The sequence below is a fragment of the Mus caroli genome, unplaced genomic scaffold (genome assembly GCF_978045245.1).
Source record: "Mus caroli unplaced genomic scaffold, Mus_caroli_1 scaffold_14, whole genome shotgun sequence".
Classification (NCBI taxonomy): Eukaryota; Metazoa; Chordata; class Mammalia; order Rodentia; family Muridae; genus Mus; species Mus caroli.
The window spans coordinates 112,601,628-112,626,564 of NW_028227269.1; the positions used below are offsets into that span (position 1 = coordinate 112,601,628).

Here is a 24,937-nt window from a genome sequence, read left to right on the forward strand (position 1 = left end):
ATCCCAGCACTTGTGAGGCAGAGGCAGAGGCAGGCAGATTTCTGAGGTCAAGGGCAGCCTGGTCTACAAAGTGAGTACCAGGACAGCCAGGGCTATACAGAGAAACCCTGTCTCAAAACAAACAAACAAACAAAACACAGCAACAACAAAAAAATGGGGCTCAGAGCTAAACAAAGAATCCTCACCTGAGGAATACCAAATGGCTGAGAAGCACCTAAAAAAAATGTTCAGCATCCATAATCATCATGGAAATGCAAATCAAAACAACCCTGAGATTCCACCTCACACCAGTCAGAATGGCTAAGATCAAAAATTCAGGTGACAGCAGATGCTGGCGAGGATGTGGAGAAAGAGAAACACTCCTCCATTGTTGGTGGGATTGCAAGTTTGTACAACCACTCTAGAAATCAGTCTGGCGGTTCCTCAGAAAATTGGACATAGTACTATGGGAGGATCCTGCAATACCTCTCCTGGGCATATATCCAGAAGATGTCCCAACCGGTAAGAAGAACACATGCTCCACTATGTTCATAGCAGCCTTAATTATAATAGCCAGAAGCTGGAAAGAACCCAGATGTCCCTCAACAGAGGAATGGATACAGAAAATGTGGTACATTTACACAATAGAGTACTACTCCGCTATTAAAAATGAATTTATGAAATTTCTAGGCAAATGGATGGGCCTGGAGGGCATCATCCTGAGTGAGGTAACCCAATCACAAAAGAACTCACATGATATGTACTCACTGATAAGTGGATATTAGCCTATCTCTATTTCTTATTTGTTGCTAACTTCATGTTCTTCACTTGCCCTGGCTAGCATGATTTCTCCTTGCTATGATGCTGATTTATTATGTTATAGCCATCTAGAACTATAAACCAAATTAAACATTTTGTTTCATAAGTTGCCTTAGACAGTATTTTACAACAGCAACAGGAAAATAATTAAAACAAGATTTTTTTCTGTGAATTAACATTGAAGGAATAATTAATGATTATATGGTCTCACTGAGTTAAGCAGGGCATACAACATATGATAGGTTTATCTTCCAGATGAAATATATTCTTCTTTTATGAATTTATTTCTTTGAAATTATTTTTAATTATTATTCTTAAATCTTTTCTTTTTTACTGTCCAGTTGTAATCCCTCTCCTGGTCTTCCCTTTGACTGTTCCTCATCCCATACCTCATTCCCCTATCTTATAGTGGTTGTATCAACCTCCCTCACCTTACCCTACAAAAACTCTCCACTTTCTGGTGCCTCAAGTCTCTGGAGGGGTATATGCATCTTCTCTCATTGAGGCCAGACTACACAGTCCTCTGCTGTATATCTTTAGAGGGGTATTATATCAGCTGTTGTGTGCTTCCTGGTTGCTGGTATGTGTCTGAGAGGTCTTGGGGCTTGAGGGAGAGGTTAGTTGTGACTATTAATCTTCCTATGTGGTTGCCTCCTCCTCAACTTCCTCCAGCTTTTCCCTAATTCAGCCCCATGGTTCCCCAGTTTCTGTGCATTGGTTATGTGTAAGTATCTACTTCACTCTCATTCAGATGTTTTTTGGGCTTCTCAGAGGACAGCCATGGTCACCTCCTGTCTATGAGCACAACACAGCATCATTAATAGTATCAGGCATTGGAGCTTCCCCTTGAGATGGATCTGGAGCTGGGCCTATTATTGGACATCCTGTCCCTCAGGCTTCTCTCATGCTTCTACCCTCATGTTCTTTAGAAAGGAACAATTCTGTGTCAGAATATGCTGGCATGTGGAGCCTCCAGGAGGGAGTGCCATTGAAGGCTTCTGGGTATAATTTAAGGAGTTTTAGTTGGCAATGGGCATTGTATTAACTGAAGACTTTATTACTAATGTGTCTTTCTGTCCAGCAGGCAACTTCTGCCAGGGTTTTATGCAAGATTATTTTTAACCCTCCCTAAAGTAGATTTCCTGTCCTAAATGTCCCTGGCAATCCACCTGTTGGTGTAGCGAAGCTCTATAAGGAGGTTTTTGTCTGGGCTCACACTGAAGACTCAACACTGTGTCTCTTGCACAGTAATATGTGGCTATATCTTCAGTAGTCACAGAGTTCAATTGCAGGAATAGCTGGTTCTTGGAAGTGTCTCTAGTAATGGAGATTCGACTTTTGAGAGATGGATTGCTGTCAGTGGTACCACTGGAGCTTATGTACCCCATCCACTTCAGTTTGTTTCCTGAAACCTGCCGGATCCAGTTCCACCAGTGATTACCACTGGTGATAGAGTAGCCAGTGACAGTGCAGGTGAGGGACACTGTCTGAGAAGGCTTCACCAGGCCAGGTCCTGACTCCTGAAGCAGTACATCAGACAGGATACCTTCAGAAAAGAAGAGTCATTTCTGTCAAGCTCATATTTTAAAAACTCCTCATGAGCACATGTATAAAGTGGCAACACTTACCAGGAAGGGCTGTCAACAGGTACACAAGAATCAACACTCTCATCTTTTAGGCTACACCCCCTTCCTTCAGAGATCACGTTCCAGTGAGAGATATGAGATTCCACAGTCCAGGAGGGGATTTAACTTAGAGCTACAAGAAGCATTTGCATGCAGGGAGTCAGCCTTGTCTTCATAATTGGGGAAGGTAAATAATGAATGCACTTGGTTATTAAAAAAAAAAAAAAGACCATCATGGTCTCCGGCTTCCTATAGTGTGAGCATCCAATAAGGGAGAACTAAGACTGTACAAATCACAGAAAACACATCTAGACATGATCCTACCTTCTAATCCTAGACCATCCTTCATAAAAACTCTCTTCAGATCCTGTGTTTTTAAAGTCTCAAGTCAGTGTCAACATTCCTTTCATATTTGGGTTCCTGACTTATTTCTTTCTTACTTGTAAGTCTACACTGTTTAGTTTTCTTCTCTTATCCCACCCAGGATATGTGTTTCCATCTTTCCTAAAACGTGGTACACACTCTTCTTGTTGTTGCACAGATGACCTCCTATCTTTCCAGTAGAGAGACCTGAGCTGCCTGCACAGGAGTGTTGTAGGTAGGTCGCATGATTTTTTTTTCCTTTTGGAATAACTTTAATACAGAGTTCCATGGGACATGCAATAGTTTAAACCAACCATGCATTGTCTTTCCCTTTTCACCAATTTCTCATCAGCATCTGATGTCACTTGTTTCCTTAAGAAATATAATTGATATTTGGATTAGATGACATCTCAAATTAGCTTTTAATTTACATTTTCTATATAGAGTGTGATGTTAAAACTTCAAAAAGTGTTTACTATTCATATGTTTTATGCATATTTTTCCAATACACAAAGAAACTATAAAATATTTCAAAGTGTGACTGCCATCCTCTTGTTGAATCAATTCATTCTTTGCCTTTCAAAGGCTGAGGGTAGAATTCTGTGGGTGGTGCAGAAAAATCAGTGAACAACCCACTAGACCTTTTTTCTACCTAATCTCACTGTATATCATTTGTGGAATGTTCTCTGTGTGATACATTACAGTCCTTTCAGTACATGATTGTCTGCTGGAGACAGTTGCAATGCTCTGTCATCTTTCTCAGTGTCTGAGCAGAATAGAAACAGAAGTAGGAACACCACAATGGTGGTGATCTGTGGAAAGGGTTGTAATCTTCTTGATAATAATGTGTTCCTTTAAAGTACTATGTCAGTAGAATTCTGACAAAATATCTGACTTTATAATAAGTAGGCTCTCAAAAGTTCTTAAAATTTATATCAAAAGACTGTCTCTATATTGCCTTAACAGCAGGATGATATTCTCTGTGTGATAGATGTAGTTATAAAGAACTTGCCCCAATAGATTTTATAATCTCCCTACCTACACTTCCATCATTTATCATGGTGTGTATAAGCTCCTCTTTACCACAGCTCCAAGATGCCTCCCAGGCTCGAATCCAAATATGAGAACTGCAGGCAGACCCCAAAACTTATCCTTGTCCACATTGGATGTTATTTCCAGTTTGTGAAACAATGAGACTATCTACTGGTCTGTCATAAAGCACCCTTAAAGAGTTTTATTCCAAATAATTCTTTTGATGACATTTTTCCTAATGTCTACATGAGTCATTATAGAAAATGAAGAAAAGTTGCCAATGAATCTGTGAGTCAAATGACAGTTTCATTTATCTCTGCTCAAAGTAACATTACTGGTATTTTTGGTTATTTTGTTAATTTCAGTAACAAAGTCAATGTTTTGACAGTCAGCTTTAACTACTTCTAAATATGCGTGCTTGTATATATATATATTTTTTTACGTGCTTGAATTTTTAACAGCACTTGGGGCACACATTGCCTATATTGTTTCTTCTTTTGTATTACTTCAGTTACTCCTTCCATATTTTAGATTGGTACAATAGGAACACATGTTTAGTTGACTAGAGGAGTGCCAAAATCATGTGAATGAGGAGTGAAAGATACATTCCCTTCAGTATGGCACGTTAAGCTGTTCCTTGCAGCACCAGTAGGTCAGAAAAACAACTTTCTTTCATTTAAATGCATGGTTAGAACTGTCCATTAGTCATTGAAGAGAAGAAAGTGTACATCCTTGAGAAGGAAAACCCCCTTTTAATCTATGATGCTCTGCAACTTTAATGCATACAGCAGGACTATCTCCCTCTTGCACAGCGGACTAATCTCTGGCACAGAGGAAGGCAGAATTCAACTGATCTGATTGTGGAATTTTATATGTTATACTATATTCAATAATACCATTTCCAAACAAATATTCTGAGTATATCCTATGCTGGGACATATTTCTCAGTGCTATACTGAAGGTTTCATCATGCCCCTAAGCCGAGATTATGGCAGGTGTTACTGGAATCCATGTCATGGGTTTCAAACATCAGGGGAATTCAATGATACCTTCCCCAAACCAGAGTTGTTTTTAAACTACTTCTTGGTTTTCTGCTTCCTCATGATGACATCTTTGTGCCTACTAGGGAGTCACATCTGCATTGTTAGTGCTCTGCATTTTGTTCTAAATAGAATGTATCCTATATTTAAATTCGTCCATCAGAACTAAAGATGTAATTATTTTAATATTTGATCTCTATAGTGTTTTTCTGGAAAGTGTGAATTATAACTTGAAACAATTCAGATTATTTTTTAATTTAATTTTATTTGTAATTCCTTTTTTACACTCCATATTCCCTTCCCCACCCCCCATTCATGCTCTGAGTTCTCCACATCCCACACCTCAACCCCACCCCACCCTGTCTCCACGTGGATGTTGCCATAACCCAATCCACCTGACCTCTAAACTCCCAGGAGACTCCAGCCTCTTGAGGGTTAGGTGCCTCATCTCTGAATGAAAACAGACCTGGAAATCCTCTACTCTATCTGTGTTGGGGGCCTCATATCAGCTGGTGTAAGCTATCTGTTTGGTGGTATAGTGTTTGAAAGCTCTCAAGGGTACAGATTAATTAAGACTTCTGGTCTTTCTAGAGGATCACCCTTCTCCTCAGCTTCTTTCAGTCTTCCATATTCTACAACAGGGATCAGCTGCTTCTGTCCATTGGATGGATGCAAACATCTGCATCTGACTGTTTAATCATGAATCTGTCCTAAAATAATATCTGATCGAGATAATAGTGTCCTTTAAGGAGGATATCAATAACTCACTGAAAGCAATACAGGAAAACACAGATAAACAGGTGAAGAAATAGAATAAAGCAATCCATGACCTAAAAGTGGAAGTAGAAACAATAAAGAAAACACAAATGGAGGCAAACCTGGAAATGGAAAACCTAGGAAAGAGGTCAGGAATTACAGACGAAAGTATTACCAACAGAATACAAGAGAGAGTAGAGAGAATCTCAGGTGTAAAAGATACAGTAGAAGAGATTCGGACATCGGTCAAAGAAAATTTAAAACATAAAAAACTCCTAACCCAAAGTATCCAGGAAATTCAGGACACAATAAAGAGACCAAATCTAAGAATAATTGGAATAGAGAAGAATTAAGATTTCCAGATCAAAGGACCTGAAAATGTCTTCAACAAAATCATAGAAGAAAATTTCCCCAGCCTAAAGTATGATATGGACATAAAGCAATAAGAAGCCAAAAAAGCATGAAATAAATGGGACCAGAAAAGAAAATCTCATATTTAGATTATTTTAACAATTCACTATTCTACTCTACTTCTGTTGACCTGGAGCTCTCTGTGTTCCAGTGCCCCCTGCTGACCATGAGCACCTTAGATAGAGTGGTTTTTTTTTTTTTTTTTTTTTTTTTGGTCTGAGCTCCCAATTTACTTTCCTCACTGTATCTCTCACACAGTAACACATGGCAGCGTCCTTATTTCTCAGTCTGTTCATGGAACCTTGTGTAACTGTCAACACAGCAACAGCCATGAACACATATCTTGAATACATCCATATATGAGGTGATATATCTTTCTGACCTTAATTTTCATTGCTCTGGTAATGAGAGACATTGATTCTGTGCTATGCCTTTGCTGACCTAATCTTTTTGTTTATAGAAATATCTTTTGTCTTTTTGTCACTTTTGAATAAATATTATCTAGCTCTTTTAGTCTTTTTAATGATATATATGATATAGATATTATTCCCTGGATTAGGAAGGATACACTTGGTGTAAAGAATTAATACAATGCATATAAGCCAACACAGATATAAAATTTTATTTTATATTCCATGACAATCTGACCACTGACAAACAACAAGAAATGCAGAGGAGAGGATCTTAAAACTGCTGAGATCATGATATGTGATACACCTTCTTGTTTCTAAATAAGTGCAAGGGCTCAAACCTCCCAGAAACATCTCTCGGACACTTGCAGCAGGGAGCTGTAGGATTTTGTGGTATCCTGCAACTGGTCCACCACAGCCCTTGATATTGATACCTCTTCTTCAGAGCTGTGATTGAGAAATAGAGACAGCTTTTATTGCAATGAAAATACTGTATGTCCTTGTTATTTGTATATCCAGGGGCATCCCATATCCCGTTCTCTTAAAGGACCATGCCTTTGTCTTCGCTATCTCTTATCCTGCCTCTGTTAGCCCCAACACAATGACAATGGATCTCTCTCTCTCTCTCTCTCTCTCTCTCTCTCTCTCTCTCTCTCTCTCTCTCTCTCTCTCTCTCTCCTCTCCTCTCCCCCCTCTGTGTGTGTGAGACATATTTTAGGTGTATTACTAGGAGTAACATATAAATAGGCAAACAACTGTTCTGAAGACATATACTGTTGTTAACAGTTTAGGGCATCCAGGATTCATCTAAGCCTGGAGCTGATACTGTGACAGAGCTCTCCATAGTCAAATGCCACCAGGAGAGAGCTGGTATCCCAGAAGAACTGGCACATCTGTGAGCCCAGGTAAGACCACCATTTCTGCTTCCACCAGAGAACTCCAAAACCTGATAAACAACTTCAGCTATGTAGCTGGATATAAAATTAACTCAAACAAATCAGTAGCTTTTCACTACACAAAGGATAAAGAGGCTGAGAAAGAAATTAGGGAAACAACATCTTTCACAATAGTCACCAATAATATAAAATACCTTGGTGTGAGTCTAACTAAGCAAGTGAAAGATCTGTATGATAAGGACTTCAATTCTCTGGAGAAGGAAATCAAAGAAGATCTCAGAAGACGGAAGGGTCTCCCATGTTCATGGATTGGTAAGATTAATATAGTAAAAATGGCCATCTTGCCTAAAGCAATTTACAGACTCAATGCAATCTCCAACAAAATTCCAATTCAATTCATTACAGAATTAGAAAGGGAAATTTGCAAATTCATCTGGAACAACAAAAAACCTAGGATACCAATAACTATTCTCAATAATGAAAGAACCTCTGATGAATCACCATCCCTGACCTCAATCTGTACTACAGAGCAATTGTGATTAAAATTTCATTTTACCATACATTTCCAGACAGGTAGATCAATGGAATAGAATTGAAGAACCAAAAATAAACTCACACACCTATGGTAACTTTGACAAAGGAGCTAAAACCATCCAGTAGAAAAAATGACAGCATTTTCAAAATATGGTGCTGGCTCAACTGGCAGTTAGCATATAAAAGAATGCAAATTGATCTACTATTTTCTCTTTGTACAAAGCTAATGTTGAAGTGGATCAAGGACCTCCACATAATACTAGAGACACTGAAACTTAAAGAGGAGAAAGTGGGGAAGAGCCTTGAAGATATGGGCACAGGGGAAATATTCTTGAACAGAACAGCAATAGTATATGCTGTAAGATCAACATTTGACAAATGGGACCTCATAAATTTGCAAAACTTTTATAAGACAAAGGACACTCTCAATAAGACAAAAAAGCAACCAACAGATTGGGAAAGATCTTTACCAATCCTAAATCTGACAGAGGGCTAAAAGCCAATATATGCAAGAACTTGAGAAGTTGGATGCCAGAGGGAAAAAAAATACCCCTATTAAAAATGAAGTGCAGAGCTAAACAAAGAATTCTGAAGTGACAAATTCTCAATGGCAGAGAAGCACCTAAAAAAATGTTCAACATCCTCAGTCATCAGGGGAATGCAAATCAAAACAACCTAGAGATTCCAGATCACAGCAGTAAGAATGGCTAAGAAGAAAAATTCAAGTGACAGCATATGCTAGGGAGGATGTGGAGAAAGAGGAATACTCCTCAATTGCTGGTGGGATTACAAGCTGGAACGACCACTCTGGAAATCAATTTGGTTATTTCTCAGAAAATTGGACATAGTAATGCCTGAGGATCCAGCAATACCACTCCTGGTAATATACCCAGAAGATGCTCTAACATGTAATAAGGACATATGCTCCGCTATGTTCATAGCAGTCTTCTTTATAATAGCCAGAAACTTGAAAGAACCCAGATGTCCCTTAACAGAGGAATGGATACAGAGAATGTGGTATATTTACACAATGGAGTACTACTCAGCTATTAAAAACAATGAATTTATGAAATTCTTAGGCAAATGAATAGATCTGAAGGATATCATTTTGTGTGGGGTAACCCAATCACAAAAGAACACACATGATATGCACTCACTGATAAGTGGATATTCACCCAGAAACTTAGAATACCCAAGATACAAATTGCAAAACACATGAAACTCAAGAAGAAGGAAGACCAAGTGTGGATACTTTGTTCCTTCTTAGAATTGGGAACAAAATACCCATGGAAGGAGTTACAGAGAAAAGTTTGGAGCTGAGTCTGAAGGAATGACCATCCAGAGACTGTCCCACCCTGGGATCCATCCCATAAACAACCACCAAACACAGACACTATTGCTTATGCCAACAAGATTTTTTTGATAGGAACCTGAAATATCTATCTCCTGTGAGGCTAAGCCAGTGCTTGTCAAATAGAGAAGTGGATGCTCACAGTCATCTATAAGATGGAACACAGGGTCCCCAATGAAGGGTCTAGAGAAAGTACCAAGGAGCTAAAGGGGTCTGCAGCCCTATAGGAGGAACAATACAAACTAACCAGTACCCCCCTTCCCCCAGAGCTTATGTCTGTACCTGCATATGTAGCAGAGAATGTCCTAGTTGGCCATCAATGGAAGGAGAGTCCCTTGGTCTTGTGAAGATTATATTCTCCAATATAGAAAAATGACAGGGGCAGGAAGCAGGAGTAGGTGGGTTGGGGAGCAGGGGAATGGGGGGAGGGTATAGAGGATTTCCCAAAAAGAAATAGTATACACAGAAAAAAATTACTTTTAGAAGAATTAGGGAGTGTGTCTCTGTTGGACAAAATATGTCAATGAAGGGAAGCTTGAGACTTGAAATGATTTACACCATTCTCAGAGTTCTCTAAATCTATTTCTTACTTGTTGATAACTTCATGATTTTCACTTGTCCTGAATAACCTGAATTCTGCTTGCTGCCATGCTGACTTATCATTTTATTGCTATCTAGAACTATAAATCAAATAAATATTCCGTTTCATAAGTTGACTTGGACCTAGTATCTTACAATAGCAACAAGAAAGTAATTCAGACAAGATTTTTCTGTGAATTCACATTGTAGAAATTATTAATGATTATATTATCTCACTGAGTTAAACAGGGCATACACATATGACAGATTTAGTTTCCAGACCACATATATTCTTCTTTTATGAATTTATTAATTTGAAATTATTTTAGTTATTATTCTTTAATCTTCTTTTATTGTCCAGTTGTTATTCCTCTCCTGGTCTTCCATTTGACTGTTCCTCCTCCCATTCCTCCTCCCCCTATCTCTTTGAGGTTGTAGGAACCTCCCCTATCCCAACCCCACCATAACTCTACACTTCCCTGGGGCCACAAGTCCCTGGAGGGGTATATGCATCTTCTCTCATTGAGAGAAGACTACATAGTACTCTGATGTATATAAGTAGAGTGATAACATATCAGCTGTTGTATGCTGCCAGGTTGCGGGCCATTTGTTTGAGACATCTCAAGTGTGGGGAGGAAAGTTAATTGAGACTGCTAGTTTTCCTATAGGATTTCCCTGCTCCTCAGCTTCCTCCAGCTTTTTCCTAATTCAGATTGAGGGGTACCCAGTTTCTGTGCATTGATTCTATGTAAGTATCCGCATCTGTCTTATTCACATGCTTTTTGGGCTTCTCAGAGGGTAGCCAGGCTCAGGTCCTGTTTATGAGCACACAATAGCATCAGTAATAGTGTCAGCCCTTGAATCTTCCCCATGAGATGGATCTCAAGGTGCAACTATCACTGAACCTCCTTTTCCCCAGGATCCTCTCAGGTTTTGTTGCTCAAGCTCAAGATCTTTTAGAAAGGAACAATTTTTGGTGAGAGCGGGCTGGCATGTGGAGCCTCTAGGAGCGAGTGTCATTGAAGAATTCTGGGTAAAATTTAAGGAGTTTTAGTATGCAGTGAGCATTGTATTACCTAAAGACCTTATCACAAATGTGTCTTCCTGTTCATCAGTAGTCTCCTGCTAGAGTTTTGAGCAAGATTGTTTTTAATCTACCCTAAAATAGATTTCCTGTGCTAAGTGTATGGGGCAAGACCCCTGTTGGTGCAGAGCTGCTCTACAAGGAGGTTTACATCTGGGCTCACACTGAAGATTCCACACTGTGTCTCGTGCACAGTAGTATGTGGCTGTGTCCTCAGTAGTTAAAGAGTTCAATTCCAGGAAGAACTGGTTCTTGGAAGTGTCTCTAGTGATGGTGGTTCGACTTTTGAGAGATGGATTGTAGGTAATGCTACCACTGTAGTATATGTACCCTATCCACTCCAGTTTGTTTCCTGGAAACTGCCGGATCCAGCTCCACCTGTAATTACCAGTGGTAATGGAGATGCCAGTGACAGTGCAGGTGAGGGACACTGTCTGAGAAGGTTTCACCAGGCCAGGTCCTGACTCCTGAAGCTGTACATCAGACAGGATACCTTCAGAAAAGAAGGATCATTTTTGTCAATCACACATTAAAAAAAAAAAAAAAAGCCCTCAAGACACATGAATGAAATGGCAACTCTCACCAGGAACAACTGTTAACAGGTACAGAAGAGTGAACATTTTCATCCTTTAGGCTATACCCCCTTTTCATCAAAAATCAACCTTCAGTAAGAGAGATATGTGCTACCACAGTCCAGGAGGGGATTTAACTTAGAGCTTGCTGAAGGATTTGCATGCAGGGGGACAGCACCACCTCCATATCTGGGAAAAGTAAATAATGAATGACCTTGTTTATAAAAGAAAGGCCATCATGGTCTCTGGCTTCCTATAGTATGAGTCTCCAATAAGGCAGCGCTAAGACTGTAGAAATCACAGGAAAGACATCTCGATGTTATCCTACCTTCCAATCCTAGATCAACCTTCATGCAGACCCTCTTCAGATACTGTATTTTTAAAGTCTCATGTCAGTGCCAACCTTCCTTTCATAATTGGGTTCATTACTTCTTGCTTTTGTATTAGATATTCCACACTGTTTCTAGGTTTCTTCTCTTATCCCACCCAGAATATGTGGTTCCATCTTTCATAAAACTTGGTACATATTCTTCTTGTTTTACACAGATGTTTTCCTATTTTTGCAGGACAGAGTACTGATCTGTCTGTACAGGAGTGATGTAGGAAGGTCACATGACTTTTTTTTCCTTTTGGAATAACTTTCATACAGAATTCCATGGTTCCTACAATAGGTTAAACCAAACATGCATTGTCTTTCCCCTTTAACAAATTTCTTATCAGCATTTGGTGTTACTTGTTTCCTTAAGAAATATAAATGTTGTTTAGATTAGATGACATCTCAAATTAGCTTTTAATTTACATTTTTGATATATAATGATGTTCAAAACTTAAAAATGTGTTTACTATCCATATATCTTATGCATACTTTCCCATTACACAAAGAAAGTATAAATTTTTTTCATAGTTTGAATACTATACTCCTGTTGAATCAATTCATTCTTGGACTTTCAAAGGCTGAGGATAGAATTCTGTGAGCTGTGCAGATAAATCAGTGAATAACTCACTAGAAATGTTTTCCACCTAATCTCACTCTATATCATCTGTGGAATGCTCTCTGTCTGATCCATTACAGTCCTTTCAGTACATGATTGCCTGCTGGAGTCTTTTGCAATGCTCTGTCATCCTTCTCACTGTCTAAACAGCATAGAAATAGAACTAGGAACGTCCCAATGGTGGTGATATGTGAAAAGGGTTGTGATCTTCTTGAAAATTGTCTGTTCCTTTAAAATACTAGGTCAATAGAATTCTGACAAAATATCTGATTTTAGAATCCATAGGCTCTCAAAAGTTCCTATAATTTATATCAAAAGACTGTCTCTATATTGGCTTATCAGATCTAGTTATAAAGAGCCTGTACTGGTAGATTTTATAATCTCCCTACATACGCTTCTATCATTTATCATGGTGTGTATAAGCTCCTCTATACCAAAAGAGATATAAATGAATGTTAAAAATGAACAAGGAGAAGTAGGATTGACTGCAGGAGGGAGACACCAACAGTCACAGGAAATCTCCCATCTTAACACTGTTCTGGCTTCCTAAGGATGAGTCCTTGTCCACAGTGGAGGTATGTCCAGTTCATGAAACAATGAGATTATATACTTGTCTGTCATTAAACATCCTAACTAACTTATTTTGAAGAATTCCATTGATGATTTTTTTCTAATGTCTACATGAGTCTTTATAGAAAATGAAGACAAAGGTGCCAGTGAATCTGTGAGGAAAGTGACAGTTTTATTTATCTATGTTCAAAGAACATTCCTGGTATTTGTGGTTATTTCCTTAATTTCTGCAGCAAAGGCAAAGTTTTACCAGTCAGCTTTCACCTACTAAATATGCACTTATATTTTTAACAACACTTAGGACATACATGGACTATATTGTTTTATACATGGACTATATTCCTTTATATTCTTTCAGTTACTCCTTGCTTATGCTAGACTGGTGAAATGGGGTCACCTGTTTAATCACTTAACTAGAAAGTGCCAAAACCATCTCTTTGAGGAGTGAATGTATTTCCTGCAGTCTGGTGAGGTAAGCTGTTCCTTGCAGCACCAGGATGTCAGAAAAGCAAGTCCCTTCCACTGAAATCCATAGTTAGAACTTACCATTAGTTTTGCAGAGAAGAAAGTGTAAATCCTTGAGAAGGACAGCCCCCTTTTAATATATGATGCCCTGCAGCTTTAATACATACACAATGTGAATCTCTCTCCTGTGAGGCTAACAAATCTCTGGCACAAAGGAAGGCAGCCGGCAACTGAGCTGATTGTGGAATTTAATCTGTTATACTCAATTCAGTAATGCCGTTTCCAAACAAATGTTCTGATCATATCATATTCTGGAATGTATTCTCAGAACTATGCTGAAGGTCTCATAATGCACCTATAACTGGATTATGCCAGGTGTTTCTGGAATCCATGGCATGGGTTTCAATCATCAGGGAAATTTAATAATCCCTTCTCCCAAACTAGAGTGGTTTTAAAGCTATGTGTTGATTTTATACTTCCTCAGGATGAGATCTTGGTGCCTACCAGGGAGTCACATCTCCCTTGTCAATGTTCTTACTGGGGGGAGGATCAGCCACAGCCTGACTTTCTTATCTCCAGGGAATCTTATCAGAAGGTTTTACACAGCTCTGTCAGGGTTGTTGAAACTGGCTCTCCGGGCTGCAATTACTTGTTCTCATTCATAGCCTATTGGCATAATTTCAGTTACCATATTCTCTTAAGGCTGACTTGTCACAAGGGCACTTGTTGCATCTTCAAAAATTGACCAGGAATAACCTCCTGGTGTACTGTCCGCTGGTGCTGGGTAGTAAGCCTTGGTGTCTGTGCTGGCTTTTCTGCAGGTTTCTCAGGATGAATTACATCAGCAGGTGCAGTCATAAGATGCTGTCTTTAAGGCTGGAGTAGTGGAGGCAGGAGTGGAAGTAGGAGCCTGGGCCACAGCTGCTGCTGGGGAGGGGCTGACTGTAGTATTGCTGAGAGTACTTGATTGCTGGGTTATAGCTGGCACGGCTGTTGTCATTGCTTTTGGTTTTGTCACTATAACCACCACAAAGCTTTCTCGTCAATTTTATATTCTTTGAGAGCAGTATACCAGAAAGGCATCTTTCCTCTTTTCAGATTCAATCTTCTCTTTCAATGTCTTTACCATCTCCTCTGGGTCAATATAGATCTTGAAGGTCTACAACTTAAAGCTCTTCACGGTGACATGCATGATGCCTAAGCCAGGGTCTGGCCACCTCTGGGTGGCTGCAATTCTGGCTCTCAAGAGGAAGGAGGTGGAGGTGGGGGCTTGTCACATCCATCTGGAGTTGCACTCACCCCGGCCCAGCATCCACTGGCCGCAGGTCTGCTTGATCCCTCAGCTTTTCCCAAAAGCTCAACCCTTGGTGCTTCCTCATGCACTTGCCACTGGGCCCACGGGAGGTGCGAGGAACTCCCCAAGACATGCAGAGAATCTGCTACCTCATTGCAAGATGGTGGCCACCATCATAGTGACTCTCCATCTATTTTCTTTATCTGGTCATTTTCATTTGTCTTTGGACTGACATCCTGGCTGCTTTACTCGTTCCCTTATCTCTTCTCTGCCTTCCTCTCCTCACATGGCTCAGAAGTATGTCTACTCAGGGGTATTGCAAGTCTGTCCCCATTCTTTGTGTATGCATTGCGCCCTCTCCCAGATGACCCTGTCTCTGGTCAGGCTATCAAAAACATCTCCAATAATATTTCTCCTTCCACATACCTGGGACCAGTCGTTTATTAAAATATTTTCTTGTTTCCTTCCCTGACAACCTTCACCTAGTGGCCATGGAGGTACATTCTGAGCCTCAGTGCAGTTTATTATGACTCATGCCTGTGTTTAGAACATGTGTCCAAAGTTAGATGACAAAAATATAATTGGAGATATTAAAATAAAAGTTATAGGTTACTTAACTAAATCAGTAAGAAATACAGTTGGGTCAGATCTTTTCCTGATATGCACTCTGCTCAAGGATATCAGAAAGACCTTGTGATTTGTTATACTATATGTATCAAGGAGTATAACCACACCTTTCTTGTAGTTCCTTTAATCTAAAACACTGTTCTAATCATGATACTACTAGAGTTTTCTCTGAATTGCCTGAGGGAGAAACATGATCATTAACTGTGCACCTTCCTAAGGATTCAAATCTGGTGACCTCAGTAGAATCATTTCTTCAAGCAGAGGTGATTTTTTTGGATGTAGTTCATGTTAGACTTAGGTATATCTATATAGCTATATCATCTATATTTATATCTATATACATACATCCACATATCCATATATATGTGTGTGTGTGTGTATAACTACAGCAATTAGGACTCCATTTTCACAGATGTGAGAGACCATAAATTTAGTGAACATACTGAGAAATCAGTAGAAGTGCCTAAGTTTTTCAGAATCTTTCATTCCCATGTCTTCTTTAATATAACACCAATATTTGGTTTTTCCTTAATTCCTAAGGCTATGTAGTCACAGTTCCTTGTCCACCTGAGCAATTTCAAGAATGGGTACAATCTCATGGTATAGTCCTGAAATACAATCAGTTATTGGCTAATTTGGCTATCAAAAGTTACTATGCACAGTTCTAAAGCAGAAAGGTAAACAAAAACCCATTGGTACTTCACTTCAATGTTGATCTGCTTGCAAGACACAGATATATTTTCTAAGTGTATCCTCTTAAATAGAAGATCCAACTCCCTCACCAACAAAAGCTTTCTTTTTAATTGCAGATGAGGACTATCACTGAGTTCCACATTATGTAAACATGCAAAGAGCAACTGACTCAGTGATGCCCAGCTACAGTAGGTGCATCTTCAATGCAAATCCTACACCTAAGCACAGGGAAAATTATGAAGGATGAGGAAGAAAGATTGAAATGTTACAGGATGAAGATGCCAGATGAGATGGCATCTTGAGACAAAAGAGGGATGATACACCCATGCAATCTCTACAGTATTAATGCTTAAATTATATCTCACATTATAGGGAAGGAAAAGCTCTTATACCTCTACCTGCAAATACATAACTATGGGCAATCAAAGGCTGCTGAGAGATAGACAATCAGTTTTCTTCAGGACAAACTCCCCTATGTGTTATTTACTTCTAAGTTAACTGCCCTAAACATATACCCCTTCATACCTCCCACATATATACATATATATGTGCACATATATGCATATATATATATTCAGTATGTGTTCAGTACATTACATACCAAATATAGTCATACACACTGGTAAAAATAATACTTTTTGAAAAAGTCATGAACGTCCGAGTGAGTAAGATATGTATAATGGAAGAATTTGCATGATTATATTGAGGTGCACATTAATCAGGTTAAGAAATATCCAAAAGATATTCTAATTAATAAAATAAAAGCAACAAGGTAATCGCCTTTCCAACACAACTCCTTGGAAAATGTATTCTTTTTAGCACTATCAATGAGTAGCAAGAACTGAGAGTCCAGGGCTTGGTTCCTCAGACAGACTTAGGAGAGTTAGTGTTGGACAGATTTTCATGAACAGAGGGAGGCAGTATTTACATTTTTTTCTGCTATATATTGAGATGTGTTTTGAAAGTACTAGGCTTATGAATGCCTAAGGCCAATGAAAGAGGAAAAGCTGAGTAATAGAAAATCAAAGAAGTATCTAAAATTTAGTACATAGCAGTGATATAATTGAGTCTTATTTTTTTTAAACACAGACTCATCTATTTCTTATTTTCTCCACAAAGAGCATTATAATACAACTTTGATAATTTTAGAATGACTAGCAATGTTTATGAGTGCTGAGTCTAGATAATAGCCTGAAGAAAATGGTTTTGCATTTGTAGCTTAGTGTTGATTCATGGAAAATGACTGGTGTGTGATTCCCAGTATTGAAAACCAATAATATATATATATTTGATACAATATTACCTTTCTGGAAATAACTTCTAGAAATTTGAATTATTTTATTTTATTTTTATAAGTCTTTTGTGATCTGTTTCATACAATATCTCATGTGTTTTATGTATATCAGAACACTAATTTGAAACATTTTCAATCAATGAAAGAGCCATCACTCTGTTTACCAGAAGGTGGAGAGATATTTAGACTCTTATCTCTAGGACCCTTCTCTGATATCCTTCCTTCTCATTAGTCTTGTTCTCTCTTCAGGACATGACATTCTGTATTGATGGGTGATGACCCTTAGTATGAAAAGCCTTGAAATTGCTTCTCCATGAGACTATATTGTAAGTTCCTGGTTTTTCAATATAGGAATTTATTCAACTATGATACAAACTGTTTTCATGGTGATTTAGAGGGTCTTAGAATTGTATCACTTCTCTACCTGTAACATTCCAAGAAGAGTGATATAAATTATAAGAACCAACTATATTTTTCTATGTCAGATCTTGTTTATTCTCACAAGAGGTTTCTAACTACCAAAGGACATGGTCTCCTGGGTCTGGTAAATGGTAAATAAGAGCAAAAGCTAAGCAGAGTCAGGAAACATCGTTGATGGACCCTCTGCACCTGCTTTATTGGTTCTGCATGACAAATTCTTTTTGGTTTTTCTTTTTGCTCATGGAGAAGATATTTTAATGCAACTGGTAACATGAACATGATGTCAATTGAAGTTGCAATATAAAATAATAGACTGTGTCCAAATGTGTTTAGTTTGACTGAACATAGCCTCCAATTGATTCATGTAAGTCTCATATAGAGATTGCTCTGAAATATTTTAGAGAGATTTATTTTCACAAATTACAAATCGAAAATATATTGTGCATTTTTATCAGGTTTTCCAGAAGATTTAAATCTCTTTTAATTATTTAAATACCAATTGCTACCCCCTGACTCCCACCACAGAGTCCTTCCCCACATCATTTCTCCACAACTGTCATATCAAATTTCTGCAAGATTAGACACATCCTGTCCCATTGGAGCCAGAAAAAGCAACACTATTAAGGAATTGATCCCATTGGTAGGCTTCAGCTTTAGGGACAGCCCCCACTCCAGCAGTTGGAAAACCCACTTAGAGATTGAGCTACAGTTCTGAGATATATACATATATAGGAACCAGGGACTTCAGTTTTGCCGACGTCTGTTCTTTGGTTAGTGGTTCAGTGTCTGACAGTTCTCATTGTTTCAGATTAGTTGACTCTGCTGTTATTCCTGTATAGTTACTCCTGTTCCTTTAGGGCTTAAAATCTTTCCTCCTTTCAACTCTTCATTAATAATCCCAAAATCCTTCCAGTGTTTGCGTATGGTTATATGTATCTGTTTCATTCTGGGTAGAGCATCTTACAGGACAGTTATGCAAGGCTCTTTCTGCAAGCATAATAGAGTATCATTAATAGTGTCAGGAATTGGTGCTTATATATAGGATAGTTCTCTAGTTGGGACAGTTATTAATTGGATATTCCTTCAGTTTCTGCTCCATCTTTGTCTTGACATTTCTTTTAGACAGGACAAGTTTTGGGTTCATAGTTTTGTGGGTGAGTTGATGTCCTTAGCCCTCTACTGGGGGCCCTGCTTAGCTACAGGAGGTGGCCTTTTCCAGTTCCATATTCCTACTGTTATGCATCTCAGCTAAGATAACCAAAATTGAATCCTGAGAGTATCCCACATCCCAGTTCTCTGAGACTTTCAAGACATTCCCCTCATCTCCATGACTCCAGGCAGCTGGAGATTTCCATTCATTCCACTGGCCTTCTGTTCCTCTATCATGAGACTTTTCACACTGGATCTTGACACACCATATCCCTCCCAAACCCTCTTCCATACAATAATAGTCATTACTTTGCCTACTATGACTATTTATTTCCTTTTCTAAAAGAGATTCAAGCATTCTTACTTAAGCCTTCCTTCTTGTTTACCTTCTCTATGTCTGTCTGATATAGCATGGGTATCTGGAACCTTATGGCTAATATCCACTTATCAGTGAGTACATACCATGCAGTTGCTTTGGGGGCTCAGATATATAGCTCTGGATGATATTTTCTAGTTACACTCATTTGCTCACAAATTTTATGGTGTCCTCATTTTTAAAAGCTGAATGATTTTCCATTGTGCAAATGAAACACATTTACTCTACCCATTTTTCAATTGAGAGGCATCTGGGTTTTTTCCTTTTTTGGATACTATGAGTAAAGTTGCTATGAACATAATGGAGCATGTGTCCTTTTGGTCTTTTGATGAATCTTTTATGAATATACCCAGGAGCAGTAGATGTGGGTCTTTAGGAAGAAGTATTTCCAATTTTCTGAGAAACGGCCAGATTGAAATACAGAGTGGTTCTACATATTTGCAATCTGACAAGCAATGGAGGAATGTTTTTCTTGACCTACATCCTCACTAATATGTTCTGTCACTTGAAATATTGATCATATTCATTCTGATTTGTGGAAGCTGGAAGGAATCTCATTTTCATTTTAATCTCCCTGATAACTAAGGATATTAAACATTTCTTTAAGTGCTTCTTGGCCATTCTTGATTACTCTGTCAAAAATTCTTTATTTACCAGTGTATCCTATTTTTAATAGGGTTACTTACTTTTTAGAAATCTACCTTCTTGAGTTTTTTTATATATTTTGGATATTAAGAATTGGATATAGATTTAGTGAAGGTCTTTTACCAATCTGTAGGCTGCTATTTTGTCCTATTGACATTGGCCTTTCCCTTACAAAATATTTTTAGTTTCAGGGGGTCCCATCAATCAAGTTTTGATCTTCGAGCCTGGACCATTGGTGCCCTGTCTGACAAATTGTATCCTGTACCAATGCATTCAAGGCTATTTGCCACTTTTAGTTCTATGAGATTTAGTCTATCAGTTTTATGTTGAGGTCCTTGATCTACTCAGACTAGAGTTCTATGCAGGTTGATAAATATAAATGTATTTGCATTCTTCTCCATGCAGACCTCCAATCAGAGCAGTACCATTTGCTTTCTTTTTCTTTATTTGTTGTTAATTATCTTTAATCATTATATATATATATATATATATATATATATATATATATATATATATATATATATAAAACAAAGTAGTTATTCCCCTGTTGGTTGGCCCTCTGACACTTCCTCTCCCCACTCCTCCTCCCCTGTTCGTAATAGGGTGCCCCCACCCTGCCTGGCTTCCTCATTCTCTAGTGCCTCAAGTTTCTTGATGGTTATGCACACCTTTACTCACTGAGGCCAAACTAGGCAATCCACAGCTGTATATGTGTTGGGGGCCTTGTTTCAGCTAGTATATACTGCCTGGTTTGTGGCTCAGTTTATGAGAGATCTCAGGGGTCCAGATTAGTTGAGACTGTGTCTTCCTATGGGGTTGCTCTCTTCCTCAGCTTCTTCTAGCCTTTCCCCAATTTAACCACAGGGGTCTCTGACTTCAGACAATCATTTGGCTATAGACTTTTTTTTTTTTTTTTGAGACAGGGTTTCTCTGTGTAGCCCTGCCTGTCCTGGAACTCATTCTGTAGACCAAGCTGGCCTCAAACTCAGAAATCTGCCTGCCTCTGCATCCCAAGTGCTGGATTAAGGGTATAGTCTTAATGGAAACAGAAGTAAACATATCTCTGTAATTTCTTATTCAATTATTTTAAACCTGTTGTAAACTTTTGACAAAAGATACTTGGAATACCATGTGATCATGTATCCTGAAAAAGTATAAGAACTAGGTATGATGACAGTGAGTAGACAAGAGAAGAGGGGCTGACAGGCATTTTCTCATTATTAGACAGGTATTTTTTCTCAAGAACAGGCTTCTTACTGACTAGGACATGCCATTTTTCATATAGATTAGTGGTTCATTTATTCAGCATTAAGAAGGTAGAATGTTTTCTTTATCTGATCAATAAAGGCTGGAGTTTATTTCTCATCAAGAATAAGTGAGTACTGACTGTCCTTGTGCATGCTCAATGAAACCTGCTCATGGAGGCTTTTGCTCCAGCCACCAAATACACACACATATGTGTGTGTGTGTGTGCATGTGTGTGTGTGTACATAATTGCTTGTGTATACATTTTTCTTTCTGTGAGCATGAACTTCTTTTTCTGAGTGACAAGGGGGTCAATAAAATCCAAGACTTCCTCTCATCTGGGCAGCAAGAGGCAAGGTACTTGGGCAAAAGAGAAAGAAATTCAACCAATTAATCCTTTTTAAATTACCCCACTCCCCGCTGACAGAAGAAAATAATTGTCAAATGTCCAGCTGTCTATATGTTTTTATAAATGTACATTTAAGAATTGAAGAGGAGGAAAAAGAGAACAGGATCCAGGTATGGGGTGGGAAGACAGGAGAGAAGCCTATAGGGCCAAGAGAATGAATGGAGATAAGTAGATTCAGGAGGTGGGAGGTGGGTGACCCTCTAAAGCACTAGAGACCAGGGAGAAGTATACGCTAAGGACTCAATGGGAGTGACCTTTGTCAAAATGGCCAAAATTGGGGAGAAAGAACTAGGAAGAGTCAGATACACAGGGCTCCAGTAGAGGTTACTAGGTTACTAACCCACAGTCAAAAATTCTGACCCAGAATTGTTCCTGTCTAAAAGACATGCAGGGACAGAAATGGAGAAGAGACTAAAGGAATGGTGGTTCAATGACTGGTCCAACTTGGAATCCATCTCATGGGGGATGGGCACCAAGGCCTGATGCTGTTACTGATGCTATGATGTTGATAGGTTTGAGCCAGGCATGGATGTCATCTGAGAGGCCCTACCAGCATCTGACTGAAGCAGAAGTAGATACTTTACACCCAACCATTGTACTGAAGTCAGGGACAGCTATGGTTGAATAAGGACAAGGTTTGAAGAAGCCAAACAGGAGGGTAACCCCATATGAAGACCAGTAGTATCAACTAACCCAGAATACCGGAGCTCCCAGAGACTGAGACACCAACCTGGAGCATAGACAGGTCAGTTCCAACCCCTGGCACAAATAGAGCAGAGGTCTTCCTAGTCAATCTTCAGTGAGAGACAGTGAGCTTAATCCTGAAGAAACTTGAGGTCTCAGGAAAGGAGGAGAACTGGTAGGGTTTTGAGCACCCTCTCAGAGGCAAGGGGGTGGGGTGGGATGATGAACTGTGGGAGGGGAAACCAAGAGGGAGGATGACATTGGAAGGTAAATGTAATAATAATAATGAAATTGATCACAAGAGGCTCCATTTAAAAGAAAGAGTAAAAAGAGGGCCCTGAGCAACCTGCTATTGCAGGGTACCTCAATTCTCATGCTACATCTCCTCCACCTTCATCAGACTCCTGAACCATATAAGTAATCTTTCCTCCCCCCCCCCCCCCCATCTTTCCTGTTCTCTTAGTGCTGTGGACCAAGCATAGATTTACCTGAGTAGTCAGCTATCCTAAGGAAACCTCCCTTTTCTTGTGGTGTCTTTTCAACCCTCATTGGACCTGAGACTCCTAAACCAAACAGGTTAGCTTCCATTCCCCCATATTCCCTGCTGGCTGAGCCCTCTGGATCAAGAAAACCTGTCTGGAGACACCTGCTATTCTCTTTCCTACCACTTCTCCTCCACCTTTATGTGAACCATAAAATTAAGCTACTGTGGGGCAAATAGATCTGTGTCACTAGACAGAAAAAAATTGGACTGGCAGAGTCATCACATTAAGGAACACCAGCAGTTGTCATAATTGCATACAGTAGGTGTTTGAGTCTGCTCCAGATCAGATTCCTGTCCCAGAGAAAATGACCACGACACCCCACTAAGAGGACCATGACAACCAGTCACATAGAATATAGCCTAGAGTAATCCATGCTAATGAGCTATCTATATGGGCCTCAAAGGTTTAGCCAATAAGCTTCCCTTCATTACATCCATTCCTGCAAAAGGTATTTCATCTCTTGTCTACTCTACATGGGTCATATGAATCCTCTTCTCAGCATTAATAAACATTATTGATACATAAGGACTGTTTCTTTCTCCAAAGTAAGTTTTCACCACACCCTTCAATGCCTATTTCTCCTGCTAAATGCTTCCTTATACTTCTGGCACTCACCCTTAAATAAGCAAGATCCCCCTCCCAATCTCTTACTCCAAGCACATCTCAGGCCTGAGATTCCTGCCCAGGAGCTTGAGAACCAGAGCCTTGGTCCCAGTAGTCACCTTTTTGAACCTGGAGAAAAACACCCTGGGACTTTTTTCCCACTTTTTTTTATTAGGTATTTACTTCATTTACATTTCAAATGCTATCCTGAAAGTCCCTTATACTCCCCTACCAGCCCACTCCCACACTCCCACTTCTTGGCCCTGGCATTTCCCCTGTACTGGGGCATATAAAGTTTGTAAGTGCAAGGGGCCTCTCTTCCCAATGATGTCCAACTAGGCCATCTTCTGCTACATATGCAGCAAGAGACAAGAGCTCTGGGGGTACTGGTTAGTTCATATTGTTGTTCCACCTATAGGGTTGTAGACCCCTTCAGCTCCTTGAGTACTTTCTCTAGCTCCTCCATGACTGTGAGCATCCACTTCTGTGTTTGCCAGACACTGGCATAGCTTCACAAGAGACAGCTATATCAGGCTGGGACCTCTTTCTTAGGCTACATTTTGTCTTCCCTGGGTAGATGTCTACTTCCAAGGAACCTGGTATCTCAAGGTCAATAAAGGATTGTAGCCTAGTGCCTCTGTGTTTTGTCACTCTGAGCACTGTCTGACACCCTAGTGATGAGGAAGAAACAGAGAACCACGGTTTCCTTTTTTTCTCTATTCTGTGTCAGTAGAAGGGAGGTACTCTATGTAACTAGGCCCATGGAAGGGGTGAACTGTGTGTTGATTGTTTTTCTCTGTGATTCTTGGACCAGGATGCCTGCCAGTGACAGAATCAAGCTGTCTGTGTGCTGATTGTTTTTCTTTGTGTCTGTTAGTATCTCTTTCTGTGTTCTTGGACATAGACTGACAACAGTTTTTGGACATTGGACAGACAATCTATCGCATTAAACATCATAGTTAACCACTAGAGGAGAAAATTTGTCAGCAGTAGTAAGGAAAGTCAAGTTATTTAACCTATGCTTCTCCGAGTGACCAACCATGGCCTTTAGGAACAAGGAAACATGGGAGGAGAGATCCAGACCTGAGAAGAAATCGATCCTCCAAGACCCTTCAACAGCAGACCTGCTCATATCCACTCTGTTAGCACTCCTAATTTTTTCTATTTTGACCTTTGGCCCATGAATTTTGAAATACTTGGTCGTTTTTGTTAAGGAACACATAGGTACAGTACAGCTAGTGACCTTAAAGCAGAGATATAAAGAACTAGATACAGAATATCAGGAGTATGAGCTATCAGAATACCAGCAATAGCTTCAGAATTGAAGTATGCATATAGAAAAGGGGGGAATGAAGATGTCAGCCCAGGAACTTTGGAAAATTCCAACAGAACCAGCCCTTCCTATAGGAGAAATGTCACAGAGAACATAGGCACCCATCCCCTCCAGAAGGCAGAGGATAATTACATTCCTCAAT

General features: G+C 39.3%; 1 pseudogene; it reads right to left on the reverse strand.

The window, feature by feature from the left end:
- Positions 1–10,944: 10,944 nt before the first annotated feature.
- LOC110307277 (lysine-specific demethylase RAD23B pseudogene) lies at positions 10,945–14,670 on the reverse strand (annotated as a pseudogene).
- Between the last annotated feature and the right edge of the window lie 10,267 nt (positions 14,671–24,937).